At 45.8% G+C, this 15,391-nt stretch overlaps 1 protein-coding gene across 4 annotated transcripts in view; it reads right to left on the bottom strand.

The window, feature by feature from the left end:
* Positions 1–15,391, bottom strand: part of LOC128891514 (protein Tob1-like) — a 67,768-nt gene that overhangs the window by 51,009 nt on the left and 1,368 nt on the right. For 2 of the 4 annotated variants that reach the window (XM_054151026.1, XM_054151023.1), the window contains exon 2: positions 1,794–1,848. The exons of 1 other annotated variant lie outside the window; for it this stretch is intronic. The gene's annotated coding sequence lies outside the window, so the exon portion shown is untranslated. Of the gene's footprint in view, positions 1–1,793; positions 1,849–7,456; positions 7,801–15,391 lie in introns of all 4 variants that reach the window. One more of the 4 variants, XM_054151027.1, reaches the window with a different exon arrangement.

Here is a 15,391-nt window from a genome sequence, read left to right as displayed (position 1 = left end):
CGCCATGCAATCGATTTTACCATTTAAATATAAGCGTTGACAAGACGCTAATGTTAACGTTGAAAAAGTATCCTCATCGAGCAATCGGTAAAAGATCGATGCATGCTATCGCACACTCGACAGCAGCAAACGTACGTTACAAACCAGACGTACACGTTCTGCAAATTTCTATCCGTTGAGATTGAGACATCTTTTTATGTTATATTATGTACGCACGGTGTCGTGATTTAGCATCCACGATCGAACCGGTCATACGTTATTATAATGATTGGTGTACGACACCGCGTCGACCCACTTGTCAGACTCGTGCGAGTACATCGGCATACGCTCTGCCTATTGCTTACAAACACGTTCGCCTCCAGCATCGAAAATGCAAATTAAGGCACGCTACTGCTTTCTGCGATTACTATTTAGCGAGAACATTCGTTATACTTCGCATTTTAGAAATTTCGGTTTCTATAGTCCCCGATACCAAGTGTCTTCATCCTCGCATGATTTTGCCCCCATAATTGAGCGTTCTTTACGGGACACGTGCCTCGATGGTTAGCGGGAAGATAACCGTTCCTCTGGGGAAACTTTCCCAACGCACTATATTAGGTTACATCAGTATTCCATTTCGTTGAACGACAGTAATTTTTCCACTCCACCCCGGGGAAACAAACAGCTGACATCTGTCACATATATGTAGCGGGCCAGTTTTACTCATCTAGTTTTAATTTATGCCGTATTGTTTACGTCTAACGAAAGCATTTGGCACCGACGCGGATAAATAAATTGCAAAGACTCTTTCAATCGTTACAAGTTACGAACACGACTCGGCGCTGAATTTAACGCGCATCGTTGGCAAATTCCTCCATTCGACTTGAAATTAATGCAGAACCATGGATTCCATTTCCGACGAGATCCCAATGCCTACGCGATTGCGAGTAATTTCGTGAGGAAACCTTCCCTAGTTGATTAACGATCGACCTTTACCACGCAGCTGGTAAAAGTTTATTTGTTGCTCAACTTTTCCTACATAATGGCGAGAACAACGCAGTCGGCTGAAGAAATGCAAAGCTGGGTTGATTTATCGTCCTAAACGGGCATACATCTTGTTTAATCGTGAATGTGAAAGCACGGGGTGATTATTAACTCCTACTGGTCACCGTTTTATGGTCAGTGGAAAGAAGGCGATGTCCGTCACGTTGGTCATTCGTTAATCATCGCGTGATTTATCGCGCGTGTCGCGTGGATCATACTTTGGAAGATCTCCTCGTGTCGATAGAATCTACTCGTGTCGCGACGACTTCGATCAATTTATAAGTCGAAGTGTTGCAAAAAGAGACCATGGAGGGAGCCTGTATTATATAATTATAATATTATATAAATGCAAGAAATCTCCATCGACCCTCGCCTCGATTCATCGGGGAACGTTTATTAAATTGATGAATTATCTTTCGGCTCGAACACTTGCCAAACGCATTATCGATGTACGAGGCGGTTGAATGGATGAAAGGCGTGCGCCAGAAGCGGAATATTAAACTAAAACGACGGGAAGTGAGTCAGCGTTACGCGCCGTATTACGTTGCGGAATTATGATGTAACGGGGCGAACCAAAACTTGTTTCGGCTTTTGTGTCGGATCCCCCACCACGCAACGGACGCCCCGCTGTTATGAATCTCCTTTAACAACGCCAATTTATCGCATTACGAGTTAAATTATTCAACGAAACGCCCCACCTGAGATACGTAGCTGCGGCAAGAACCGTGATTATACAAACAGTGTCGCAAATAAGGCGAAAGCAACGTTACCTTGCGTGGTTTTGCCGTGGTTGATCGGTGGTTCGAGTTCTGCACGGTGTCTGGTCTGAAAAACAGAAGAAAAATATTCTTCGTCAGATGAAAAATAAGTATTCCTCGACATACGTTTTGCGTAATGCCTCGGAACGTATTCTCTTACGTAATTTATTTTTGCTAGATATCGCGTAAAAAGCCTATCACGTATTCATAAGCCGTGCCCTGTAAAATTTGGAAGTAATAATATTAAAGTTAGCGGAGAAAGTAGAAACCAGAAATGAACCAAGTCACCGCGCTCGCGAAGCACTTTCACTAAACGCCGAACAGAATAGTGACATCAATAGTGATTCAGAGAAGCGCGAAATCGATTCGCCGCGGTTGTTACGGATCGACAACCCTCGTTTTCAACCGAAGAAACCATTGATCGGTTCGTATCGATGAATAAATAATAATTAGCGCAGCCTGTCGCGTGAAACCGCAGAAGTTTTTTACAACGATTGCCTCACTTTCACTAGACGACTTGTGACAGGCACGAGATACCGTTTACTAGGAAAAAGGCACGCTCCGTTTAAGAAGCTGAAGATAAATCGAGTAGGTAAAATGTAACTCCAACTATTTCATTCGTGGCAATTCGAGTAGAAAAATGACTCGTCTAATCTGTCCGAGTTCACAGAAGGGAACGGTTTGGGAGGAATGTTCGAAGCGATTTCAATTAGGGCTTATCATAGCGCGGTCATTGTACCACGCGTTCAACGTTGATTAATTGGAAAAAATATCGGAAATGCTCAGGCAATGCCGACCCTGAACTAATAGAGCCGACCGTTATGCGTTATTAGTAAAGTTCATGGGTCAAAGTTCGAACGACCACGCGCGAGTTTCGCGTATGTCGGTCATGAATGTTTATATCGGTTGGCCGTGGAATTGACCCCGATGGACAGCCAGGATTTCAATAATACTCCACGCTTCCGTGTTTTGCCACAACATTTGCAAACATTTCACCAGTTTCCCCCCTGACTTTTTCACCGTATCTTGCAATTTCGACTCGGTCTGCGAAACTCGTTCGAGTTTCGCGAAACGCGAGAGAGCTCGTGACTCAGTCACCCCCTTCGATCGGATACAATTTTTAAATCTACCAACCCGTTTCGTGGGAGGGGAGTAGGCAAGCAAGAAAAAACAGAGTCGACCGCAGACGTGCATCGACGTCGAAACGCAATCGCGACGCGCCGATGCGCCGGATCAGAAATAGCCGGAGCGGTAATAAAAGTTCTCGGAAGACGAACACGTCGGCTGTCACCAATTACGGAGCTGTATTGGACACGCAATGCCACGGACCGAAATATTGGGAGTAATTGCCGGCTAGGATCGTGTTACGCGGAATCGCGACACGCGAACACCTGCCCACGGATTAATCGGTGGGCACGCGATTCGTTTTCCATGTTCTGCTCGACGAGGAGAGACGAATAGTCACGATTCTTATGATTTCAAAGAAAGTGAGGGAGAGCCTCGATTAACGACAATTTCTTTCGAGAGAAAAGAATTCCGAGTATTATTTTTCACCGCGAGGCTGGGTTACTCGACCTGGAAAATTTTACCACGCGACGAATAACTGGGGAAGTCGTTTTCCTTTGTCGGAACCGAGCGACCTTCTCCTATATAAAAATGAACATTTCCGAGAAAGCGGAAGGCCTCGCTCTAATTTCCAATAAACCATGAAAATTTCCGTTCCGCTCGTCGCGTCTGTGCATTGTTTGAAATTGTGACGCGGCCGTCGATACGTGTTTGCTAAAGCTTCGGCTTAATGCACGTGCGAAGCACACCTTGGGAAGACGAGATTGCCGGTACAAGGCCGGACTTATCGTATGTAAAATTCGCAAATGGATCACCGTTGCGTTTCGACTTTTGTTCCGTTCGAGCGTTCCGAATTAGAACCCATTTCCACGGCTCGACGACGAGTGGCGCGCCACTGTTCGTTGGATTCTTTTTAAACGATAAGAGGAGGCGCCTGACCGAGGGGTGGATGCGAGAAAGAAGCCGAGAGGGTGGTATTGATCGCCGAAAACATTCGCTCTCGACGACCGAGTTTTTTCCACGTCGACAAGAAGAGCGAGAAAGGCGGAAAAATAGTCGAGCGACGGGTCGCAATTTTTGCATGCACGCTTCCGCGGGAAAAACGGTGGAAAAATAGGGGGTGGCGGTGGTGATCTCGTTACCGAGCCGAGTTATCTCATCCCTAGGATAACACCCCTGTAACGAGCATAACGAGATACAATTACGTGCGTCCAGATATCGTATGGTTCTTGCCTCGTGTCGCGACAGTGGTATATTTCACAATCACCTCCTGTTTTCCCTGTTAAGTGTCCTTTCTCGTTAGCGGTATTACACGTAACAGGTGTTGAAACGACCGACGGTTTTTACGTTTCTCGTACAATGAATTCAACGAGTATTTTAATCGAAGATAGCGGTTACGTCCTGCTTCTATTTCTAATACAATCAGTCCCATGAATATTCATACCCTCTATGTGTTTTCAAAGAAATTTGTTTGAATTAAATGGTACGTTTGATGTTTCCAGGTGTATAAATATGTTGATGTATTTATAAATATATGCGTGTATATGTTTGTTCATGTGCATAATTATAATGAAAAATTCATTTGGTGATATCAAAACTATTATTAAATTTAGTCAAACTTCTTCAATAGACATAGAGGATACGAATATTAATGGTATCGACTGTATGTCGCATATTATTATGTACCAATTTGCCTAAAAATCAAACGAAAAACCGACGTCAAAGTATCTCAAATGCCACGATTTTGGCAACCCTCCTTTATTTCTCCTCGCCAGGCGTCGCGACTCGAATCGTGACGCCATTTTAAACCCGAACCATGGTCGCTTTCGTCCGTCCCACCCAGTAAACGAGAGTCCACGGATCGTTATCGCTCCCCCGTCCACCTCGAGCAGCCACCGTTTCCGATCGAGAGATCGTCCTGGACGCGGAGGATCTTCGGTGTCGCGCGGGGGCGTACGAGGGTTGGTACTCCCAAGGACGCGTGACGGTGACGTCAGCGAAAAGAGGGTGGCGTGCTATTTTAACGGGCGCGACCCTGGATGATCGATCGACACGAATTAAACGGCAGTCGCAATCGAGGAACGGACACAGAAATATTTTGTGCGCCGCCGCTACGACTGCGCTTTCCATCGTTGGTAATTTTGGATCGCGGCACACGCGAGGTCGTCGAACCCTGGGCGTGACTGAGGAGGGTAACTTTAACCACCAGAGTCGGGCGAACTTCTACTTCGCGCGCAATTGATCGACCGACTGATGGGGGGTGGAACGCGAGGGTTGCCGGGTGGCACCCGCCACTTACGTACATGTGCACACGTACGTCGCCGGGATTTATCTTCTGCGAGAGTCGGAGGGCCGTGGCTTGAAATTTCGCGCGGTACCGAATCCGGTTAAACTTCCTAAGTATTCCGTATCCAGGGCGTAATCTACGTCAGGGATCCTCAACGGGGCCATACGAGCCCGAAGCGTGCCAAATTGTACTTCCTGGAGAAATCTTGAAGAGAAACGGGAAGCCACAACTTCCAAGTGAACCACGAAAAATACCCCGAAACCTCTTAACACGGGTTGGCGTCTACGCGTGTTGGTGTGTCACGCTTTACGTCGAGGGAATCGCCGGATGGGAAGCATGAGCCGCGTGGTGCGCGATCTGGATGCGTGGGAAACACGTATTGCCGCATGGTGCGAGGAATATAGTTTATATTAGGACACGCTCATGCCTCGGAAATTATTATTTTGTGAGCCGATCGATGCATTATTCGAACGACTTAACAGGCCATGCTTTATCGACGAAACGCTTAATGATACAAAGCGTGAAAATTTTATGAACAACGTTCCGGGGACTTTTATTAGACAGCCTTGAAACCACCCCTGTAACCCATAAAGAAAATACCACGTTGATATTATCTCGGTCTACCACCACATTGCGTCCTCTCGATGTCGCGCAGGTTTTGCAAACAACGTTCCTCGACGCGAATAGAAATAGCAAAACTATTCCAGAGAGACGAAATTATTGCCTCGGTTTCCGTATTTCCAGAACCTTGTTCTCCGAGATGAATAATTCTTCCCCAGGAGTTTACGCGGTATCGCGGTGTTATTTATTTCTCGCGTAATTCATAATTTCTCTGGGAACACAATGCGAACGGTAACACTGGGATGAACACACTGAGCGCTCCTCTCACGGCAGGCTTGTTAATCCAGAACTTCATTAATATTAATACTTGAGCAACGTGGATCGTGAGTTTACGTAAAAATTGTACTTGCGTTACACTGCTTTGCATACAGGCGCTCGGTTATTATATATATATTAATCGTATACTTTCCACAGGACTGAAACTAAATACGAAAAATGTTCTTTGAAATAAACGAAACCGCGAAGCGATCGATGTACCCTGAAATCCTGCAAGATTTCGATTTCCAGGTCTCCCCAAACTCATCGGAAGCCTTTCGAGGATCTTTTCAACCCTTCCCCGCGAAGACGCGGGCCAAGCCAGGTCGGAAGGCGGTTTGTAACGTGGGCGGAAAAGCTCAGATCAATATCAGGCGCGAATTGGAACGTTACGTCGTGAAAATCGACCCGTGACCTAGTGTGGACCCGCCCGTAGCTCGCAGCTGGTGGCGCCATCCGTAAGACCGTGCGGTCGCGTACACAGACCAGTGGTTCGTAACCTTTTTCACCTCTTTCGACCTAAATTCATTTATTTCAGTAAAAAAGAAGAATATTCCTTAGCGTGCCTTGAATTATTAAAAGTTCAGGAAAGAAAGGAAAATTAAAATTCAACGTTTGCAGCGCGGTGGTTAAGAATCACTGGCTCTAGAGGAGCACAGCGACGCGACTGTTAGGCTGAAAAGTAGCAGCGGAATTTTCGTCGTCCTGGTAGCGTGTAATCCTGCGCGATTCAAGCGACTTAATTCCGTCGACGGCCTTCTCCGTGTCCCTCCATTCGCACGCGGCTGGAGCAATTTACTGAATTTTCAGCCAAACTTCCTTGGACGTTTTTAATTCCCACAGACGGGAATTCCCATTCGTTTTGCGTAATCTTCCTTATTCCACGCTCCTTGAACAACCAAAAGATCGCGACGCCCATGGACGTCTCGGTAGACGTTTCACGGTAAAACGAGCCAAAGAGGTTCTCGAGGGTTGAAATTACCCTTCAATTTTAGTTTAATAATGTAGCTTTAGGGCATTTACAGTCCTAGATAATCCGGAGAACAGAGCTTATTGGAAAACTTGGATGCAGATTGATTTCCATGGCAGAGTTCGTCTGGAAGTAGTAACAGTCCGTATGTGGTCAGACGAGAAGTAATTCAGACGGTGAACAGCAGCTGCCGTAAATCGAATTTGGTACATAGAATAAATATTATAACGAGATTTCACTCTCTCTAGAAACGGTTCAGTTAATCCTATAACTGTTTTTAGAAGTCAAACTTACCCGTGGTTTACGAAAGATTAATTCGTCAAATAAATTGCTATTCGGAGCTATTCGGAGTGAGAAATGGTCGCCGGCTAACCGAAGTAATAATTCAGTGACTGAAAAATGTGTGTAAAAGATAGCCTGTGCTAATGTTTCCTTTTCGATCAATCTCATCGTGGCACCACCACCCAAAATACTGACCTCGTTTCTCGCGGTGCCCGAAGGGAGGAAAGTTCACCGCGGAACTTGCAACGATAGACCTGTGTGTATGTACGTATCGCGTAATGGGCCAGCGTGTTCCAGCTACTTATTGACACGTGGAACGGTCCGCGTGTGCGTTACGGTAACATATGTGTTAGGGGGGAAGCCTCCGTCGAGGATTACCAGTAGAGTAGAGGTAACATTAATTCCGAACGTGGTAGATTAGGAGGACACTCGCTAGGTTTCCCCTCTGCTGCATATTTTCCGTCGGTTCCTCCGACAACGATACGGATTATTTAACCTCTGCCTTTCCACGACGTTCGTTTTACAATATGAAATTCCATCTGTAAACAAAATCCGTTTTGATTTGTTTCAATCGTAATTCGATACTCGCACACCGATAACGAATTAACGATACGCGAAGAAACAGCTCATTGATGTGCCGAAGACGACGAATGAAGAAGCAGGTTCAGCTTTTAATTACAACACCAATGATTTATGATCGCGTCGGTTAGTGGCGTATCGCTTTGATTAATTATAATAGAACGCTATAATGGGTATCAATCAAAATCCTGGGGCGCTTGAAGTAATTCAGGTATCATCGGTAAAACCTTCTCAATCGTTAGGACTGGATATGCCCGATAATTAGATCCAGACGATCATAGCCAGACACCGCGTACTACTAACTCAGCTTGTTAAAATTTGTTTGTAAAAGTATAGTAACTGGTCGAGCAAAAGAAGCTACACCTGGATCACTCAAACAACAAGGTTGCCGAACGGGGAATAATACAAACTAAGTAGATTACGACAGTCACGGCCAGACACCGCGTACAACCAAGTTCACTTGCTCGAAATGAAAGCTGCGCTGACACACTTACTGCGTCGGTTCATTCATACGCATTCCACGTGACTGGAACACGATGGAAACGTACCGATTCCTCGAAACTCGTTCTGGTCGAGTAAAAACAAACGTGATTCGTTTCAAGGTACGAGAAAGAAGAAAAACGTTCGACGTGATCAAAACGTATACGACACGTTCTTTCATCTGCTTTTTGCCGTCTGGACATCGATATTCTGACCCCTGATACACGACCCGTTTCAACCTCGAAGCTCCAAGAGAACATTCTCTTTGAACATTCTCTTTTCTACACCTTTTTCAAATAGCATCGACGCGACATGTAAACGTTACGATCAGATTCGCAAGTCTGTGCCGGTGTTTTAATACGAAATTGGTAAATTATGAAGTACCAATATCAAACTTTCAGTACGAGCGTTCTTAGCACGTATGACCTACAATATTTTTGTCTCGTCCTGATTGAAGTACTATTCTTATTTGGATAAATTTTATGTGAGATAACAACTCGAACTGAGCGCAGACGTTGCGTTTCGCGAAAGCAATTCGATGCAGCCGAAAGGAGGGCGTACCTTCTCGAAGATTTACTTCCGACGGCGAAGTATACGCATTACCGTCCAGAATTTATCGCCACCTGTATACGTTGTACTTCCCCATTGAATAATAGCGCATTCTCCGCGGCAAGCGAACTGGCGCGTGCACCGCGGCCATGCTAATTCCTTGTATAAATAAAGGACTTATCTCCGTGCCGCACTCGTTCTCCAGACGTTATGATATACTAACCTCATTAGCATCGAGGCGCTGCGGATAGGTACGGCTTCAATAACGGCGCCGCGAGGAGATCGATGATGCGGTTGAAAGGCGAACTTCGTTCTCGGTTTAATTTCGTTCATCGACCGGTTGTCAGTTCTTCCACGGTAGCGTGCGAGGGTATCTATCGATTCAAACTATCTCGATGCTAGCAAATCGATCATTCGGACCCGATGCACCCCTCGAAGGAATTCGTTCGAACCGGCAAACGCCGCGATACTCCAGGTTTCGTCCCTTCCGTCCACCAGATTCTGCTAAAGTATCGATCGACCGCGAAAATTCATATCGCCGCGATATCGCGTGTAATTAATAATCATGCATCGTCGTATCACGTCAGCTGCGTCTGTCATCAGCGTCACAGCGTCCCGTTAACTTCTCCCTGTTATTGACCAATAATACCAACGCTCCTATTAGCGTCGACCTGTCCCATTATCGCCAACTGTTCATTCCGCTATCGCTACGAACGCATCGTCGAGTCTTTCAGCGTGGCGCCGATCCACGACAGGTGTTCCCCGATAAATTTTCAGCCAAATATTTCTTTGGTCCCTAGTAAACTACCTCAGGGATCTCGAGCGATGCTTGCGTATGTTTTATTAATTTCCAGCCTGGAAATTAACAAGCACGGAAGACCGCGGTGGGTTTCGTGCGGCCGAGGCAGAATATCGGGGCCATAAATTCGCGCTGGTATTGGCGCACCAGGCTCTAAACGCGCTCGAAAATTATGGCTTGCCGGAAAATGCGATGGATGACGCCGAAACGAAAACGAAGCGCACGACCGAATATCGACCAATCGCGGGGTTCTTGTGTAACTTGTGCGGCCACTGATTGGAACGGGCGTGGGAGTATCGAATCGATTAGGTCGCCGATCGATTGTCGCACAGAGCGCTCTCGTCTCATTCCCAAAAACCCTCGACCGATGCTCCACTTTCGATGCCCGTGATTCCATCGACTCTGTCCTTACGCCTGCAATTTTTTTCACTCCTTTTTCTCAAGTTAGCATTAACCTAATGCTTGCTGGAACACACCATCAACAAATGCAACGGAGGTAACAACGGGATAGAAACGTCCAGCGACTACCGATTCAGGAAATTTAATTGTAATAATATTTCCATCGATTCTACTAAACAAATTTCCAACAATCACCGTTCCCAGACATTCGATTTTAATAGTATTTCCAGCGAGATTGTTACCAAGCTTTTCCAACGACGACAACTCTTGGAAATTCAATTTTAATAGTATTTCCAGACCGCGGAGAAAAGATATCGTTGAAAGGTTCGCCAAGCATATTTGATTATCAAACATCGTGCTCGATGAAGAGGGTATTAACGTTCGCTCGGAAAACCACCATTTTTTCCAGCGTTACACAAACCTCCAGATTGAAGTTCGAAATTATTCCGTATGGCGGAGAAGAGTATCCGTGACCGTTTCAGCCGATGTTTATTTAACAAAGAGCGGCTTCCGTTAATCCTGGATAACGGCGTCTCTCGCATTTATCCCAAAATTTCATTTGCTCTACCGACCACGTTACAGTTTTCCATTTCCACTTGGCGCAATTATGGACTACGCGTTGGTGTTTTTCCCCGTGAATCTTTAATTCGTCGGCCGGCTCGACACCGAATATGCCAACGTGTGCACGTTCGCCCGTTCGAGTCACAGGCCAATGGATCGAAAACAGCTCGTTTCCTATAATTGTACGGCAAACATTGCTTAATTACCTCCTCGAGCGGCTTTTAAAACGTGATTACATAACGTAAACGTTCCGGCAGTCGATGCTGTTGCTCGCTTAAGCGTTAAAAGCGAAGCCCGTATTGTCAATGGCGGAAGAATGGGGAAGGAGGAATATCAACGCACGGGAGAATCGTGAAAAAGGCTAATTGAACCGGCTCTAGTATTCTGTATTCTGTTCAATGACACCTCTAAGCTAGATACCCTGATGGCACCAGTGGAACGTCGAGGAACCATCTCGAACCAATTTGTTTCGTAGCGAAGCGAATCTGAACTCTGATTGAACGCGATCCAAAAGGATGACTCACCCCGTTCGAGATTCACGGTTCGAGGCCTTGCGTTTAATGTACCAGTCAAATATACTGTACGCGCGTTGACGCTAAATTAAACTGCGAGACGATGCCGAGGAATTGCCAAGAAACGAGGAATTCGACTATCTGGCTTTGACGGTTGAGCATTTCGGGGCGTCACGGTAAAGAATTACGTTTCTAATGCTTGATTCGTGTAACTAATGGAGTTCGATGCTTTGGAACACCAGCGAGGACTGCTTTAATTTTAACAAATGACGGTCGGTTCGTCGAGTAACGCTTTGATATTCGGTGAACAGTTCGGAGACTTGCTACTTCAAACCTTTGCGATTCGAATTTACGAACAAATACAAGGGGAGTACGTCGCGTACGATGGTCGCGGTAATATCCACGATAATGGACACAGCGCGGGCTACATTTAAGAGATAAATTTCGCGATAAGGTTGATAATTAACGCCGCTAATGGCCGTTATTATCCGCGGTATAAGGGAAAAACGTTCCAGAAATGCATGCAAATTCGAACCGCGAATCGTGTTGCATAGTACAACTTTTGCCGTTTACAGGAACGATAATGATGGGAGCACCGCGGTTATGTAATCGGATCCACTCGCTATCGTAAAAGGAACAGTCACGTAATTGAGGAAACGGCCTCTTCGCTTCGACACGCTGCGTTCCTTCTGGTTGATCATCTTCTGGGACCGAAGGAACACCTTTTTCAATACTCGCGCAAGTGTTCCGAAGCTAAAAATACGAATTACTATTATTAATAGTGGTACGATCATAGATGTTTGTACCGCTAATCAATCGTAACAGTAGGTACAATAATTATCCCGTTGATTAGCGGCGCGATGAGGCGCGGTGTAGAAATAGGGGTGAAGTAAGTGGCATGAAACGTCACGTGATTAGTAACGTAAAACGGTTAGTGAATAACAACTTTCTAGTTGATTATCGCGCAGCTCGTAATTATCGAAGCAGCAGAGAAGCGTGTTGCAGCGTTATTAAATTACGCGGACGTTAATAAATTATTCGGTTTACTACTCGAGAAGATTACGAACAATGCAATAATCGCGATAATGTATCAGTGGCGCATCTGATATTGCATAACTGCGCACAGTTGCAATCGGAATAGCGTTAAAAGTGACTATGATATTTCGACACGGAACGCGTGTCATCCTCGCTCGAGAAAGAAGCGAGCGGCGCTATTGTCTTTGAAACAATTACTCCAAACGCTTTCCTGTTTTTCGTCTACGCGATGAAATCGCAGAAATGCTGACTTACGTCGCGACAGAAAATTTCGTCGAGTCATTGTTCGTACTTTCCGGACGCATCGATTTACAGCTCGCTAGATTCGTTTCGGGATCTCCGTGTACAGAATAATATACAAACAAAATTTGCATAAATGTCGCATGTCTGCGCGAATCGTGCTTGCCGGTTATCTCGGCGCCGCGATTCAGGTTTGGAAACGAGTCGCGGAAAGAGCCGGAGAATATGGCCTGGCGCGTAATTGGGCGAAACAAGTTCAAACGTTCATTCTCCGCGTGCTAAGCGACATTCCGTGGCCTTTGGCGCACGGCAGAGACGAGGAACATCGTAATTTAGCTAAAAGGTTTGAATAACGAATTAACGATAAGCAAGGTGTACAATTATAGGTGTAAATTTCGCAAAATAATTTGTCGGCGTTGAACGGCGACGAAATGTTCGCAAACGTTGCCAACTATACTTTCGTTTGTTCAGGTTTCCACAAAGCGACAAAGTTCGCAGATTGCAGATAACCTTTGTAAATTGGAAAGGTTATCTGCTGACAGATAAAAAGTACTCTTATTCGAGTATTTAATTAACTAGATAACCTTTGTAAATTGATGTATTTAATTACGATACTTTAATATACAAAGGTTATCCACCGCGAACTTTTAACACCCTTCGGAATGGAAGACAAAATACATAGTTACCGAGACGCAGTCGAAATCTTTTACGCGTAACATTTGTCTGCAATCGACAGCAGTTATAATATAAAATATACTCGGAAGAGAATTAGTAGCAAACTCGAAGTCCGTATGGTCTCGAGTGCTCACTTTCGGTGAGGGATCGCTCTAAGCGTGCAACGCTCGCGAACGTTTTGCAAACTTAATTGGCGAGCATCTCGCGACGGGTCAGACATCGTCGAAGAGATTGCATTGTAGGGGCTGCGCGTAAACAAAGATCGACTTTCCCTTCGTTTCGCAACGGGGGCTCGTTTCGGCTATCAACGGAGCCGATCGCGAACCGATCCGCACGGCGATATCGATTCGCAAGGATTCCGCGGTTCCATCGTTGCGAAATCGGCGCGCAGCTGCTGCGAGCGCGCGCGATATATTTAAGCGAGGCGCTCTATTGGTAAACGAACCGGAATCTGGGACAGTTACAACACCTGTCGGCGAACAAACCGACTAGAGAGCCTTCGGAGCAAAATCATTCGTCGAGACGAATGCCAAATTTTGCCCCGCTAATTCACCGAATGCTAGCTCCAATGGCGACGTGTCTCCTCGAGAAGAAATGAAGTCATGAATTATCCAACGATGCACGTTCAATTTCTGAACATTTGTGGGATTGACTGCATATAAATCTTGGAGTAAATAAAATCGTATCGCAGCTGTATGTTCTCGCTCAGGACATTGCAGATGCATCTAACTTCCAGGTGTTAACTGACGTTGTTTGGTTCGTAGAGATCTGTCAAGTTCTGAGACGAGCCTAATTGACTACGAGAGACAGACTTCGCCTAACTCGTACGAGAAGCGTTTCAAGTTATCAAACAAGGACGGAGGGATTCGCGACCGAGAAGGGAAGCGACGTTTCGAAGTCATCATCTCGACGGCTAACGTCGTAAATAGAAAATGATGATCTTTTTACTCGTCGTTCGAGAATTTTGTTCACGTCTGGATGCAACTATTGCGCAACGCGGTACACGTGCCCTTTTATCGATAACGTTACGCGACGCGCATTGATTTAAAGCTGCACGGTTATGTAGACACCCAGGAACGGTTTGCTGGGGAACAATGTAAACTGTACGCGATACAAATTGCAGCTGTCAACGGAACCGCTCGTAAAGCACAAGTGACGATCCGATCTTCGCGCCTACTCGACGGCGAGTCAATATTTACGAGGCGTTTAACGCGAAAGGGCGAGGAATCGCGCGAATACGAACATGAAAATTCTATCGGACATCCTGCGCAGTGAGTTTTTATGGTCGAGTAAGCATCGAGACCTCTGACGTTACACGTACCGCGATACTTTATATTCTTTCAAAGTATACAGGTTATACTCGCGGATAAACAAAAAAGGCTATGACGTCAATAAAAGATCTTTATCAGGAAGCAGAGGTAATACTAAATAGCGTTCTAACAACATTGCACACAGGGACACGAGTGTACACCGGAAAAGGAAATAGATCGACTCGTAAGCTCATCCAGACAAGGACTGTTAAGACTTCCAAAAATGCAAAACATCTCAAGATTCAAATGCAAAACGTCTATGCTCCAACTACATCATGCGAATCCCACAGTTATCCGTGACAAGCGACGTTTTACAAGCTTGCCTCTACGGTGACAACCGAGTGTAGCCCAAGTGCGAGTTAGGAGACCATTCGAGTCTCGAATATCGTGTTCCCAACACATACGACTAATCCGTGATGCAGGTAGACGATGCAGTGTTATCGGTTACGCCTCCAAACCCCGTCGATGCGTCGCTCGTTATCGTGTACAAAGCGTCTTATCGTAAATATTTCAGGCATCGCCGTGGACCTCTCCGCTTTATACAATCTCCCGAGCATCCACGTTTCCTTATCGTCGCTTCCTTTGAGCTACCCACCGGATGCATCCCACATGTGCACTGGCTTCGAACGAACTCGTCCATACTACCAAAAACGCATCGGAGCTATGAGGGCCACGGACGCGACGATGCATCATCGACAAGACGAGGTGCAACGATGGTTACCCCGACTTATACGTTCTCGGTTCCCACAGACCTAACGACGCATAAAGCAGGTGCATTAGAAAGACATACTTTCGTGTTTACGTATCTGTTTCAAGGCTGGAAATCTTGGTCACCGAAGGGCCGATCGGACGTCGCGGTACCCGCACTGTTATGGCGGAACAAGTTAATTGAAAGCGTGCAATCCTACCAGCATCGAATCGACGCAGCATAGAGAGAACAACAGCAAACGAAAAAAGAGTTTAATTAATCCTTGCTCCGCGTAAAACGACG

Source organism: Hylaeus anthracinus, unplaced genomic scaffold (assembly GCF_026225885.1).
Source record: "Hylaeus anthracinus isolate JK02 unplaced genomic scaffold, UHH_iyHylAnth1.0_haploid 12002, whole genome shotgun sequence".
In the NCBI taxonomy this organism is placed as follows: Eukaryota; Metazoa; Arthropoda; class Insecta; order Hymenoptera; family Colletidae; genus Hylaeus; species Hylaeus anthracinus.
This window is presented reverse-complemented; position numbering and strand designations above follow the sequence as displayed.